The sequence below is a fragment of the Gavialis gangeticus genome, unplaced genomic scaffold (assembly GCF_001723915.1).
Source record: "Gavialis gangeticus isolate Ggan-Ray unplaced genomic scaffold, GavGan_comp1, whole genome shotgun sequence".
In the NCBI taxonomy this organism is placed as follows: Eukaryota; Metazoa; Chordata; order Crocodylia; family Gavialidae; genus Gavialis; species Gavialis gangeticus.
The window spans coordinates 36,916,971-36,917,775 of record NW_017729032.1 but is presented as its reverse complement, the minus strand read 5'-3'; positions in this window follow the sequence as shown (position 1 = coordinate 36,917,775).

Here is an 805-nt window from a genome sequence, read left to right as displayed (position 1 = left end):
GGAGGAGGTCCGCCAGCCTATAAGAGAACACATGCTTACCATGTTGTCCTGGCATGGTCTGGATCCATTGGGTGTGGGTTGAGTCATAGGGAGTTTGCTTCTGGTGATGAAGTTAGCGAGGTTTGGTGCTTGTGTAAAGGCTAGGCTGGGTGGTTCTGGAAAGATCTCTTTAAGAATGGGGTCTTCTTCTAGTGTGGGTTGCAATTGTTTGAGGATTTTCTGTATAGGTTCCAGGGAAGGGTGGTATGTCATAACTAATGGTGCGCGATTCATGGGGATTTTCTTTTTGTAGCAAACCTTCATGTGGTATCTGGGTGACTCTTTCAAAAGTGCAATCTATCTCTGGAGGAGCGTTCTTGCTGAGTGGAAGCTCTTTTGAGATTGTTGAGGTGGCGATCCCCAGGGAACTAAATGTCTACACACGTCTGGATGCACCCTATGGGTGCATCCACATGAGCATGCATGTGCACTTTGTGGTGCCTCAAAGGCTTTTGAGGTGCAGCAAAATACCCTGTGCAAGTGATTTGGTTCTCCGTGCTGCAGCATATTTGCTGCAGCATGTGCCGCTAGAAACTGGAGCCTGGATGGCCAGAGCCACACTCTGGCTGCCAGCAAGGCTCTGCATGCCCAGATTGCTATTGCTGCAGCCCCAGAAGGCCCCCAGGATCCCAGGTAAGGCTGCTGGGGCTGCCTGAGGCAATTTGCCCTGCACCAGAGGTGTGCAGAAGCATTCCCTGGGACAGCTAGCAGGAGGACAAATATCTAAGATCAAATATGTACAGCTGCTAGTTGTCCCCAGGGAAAA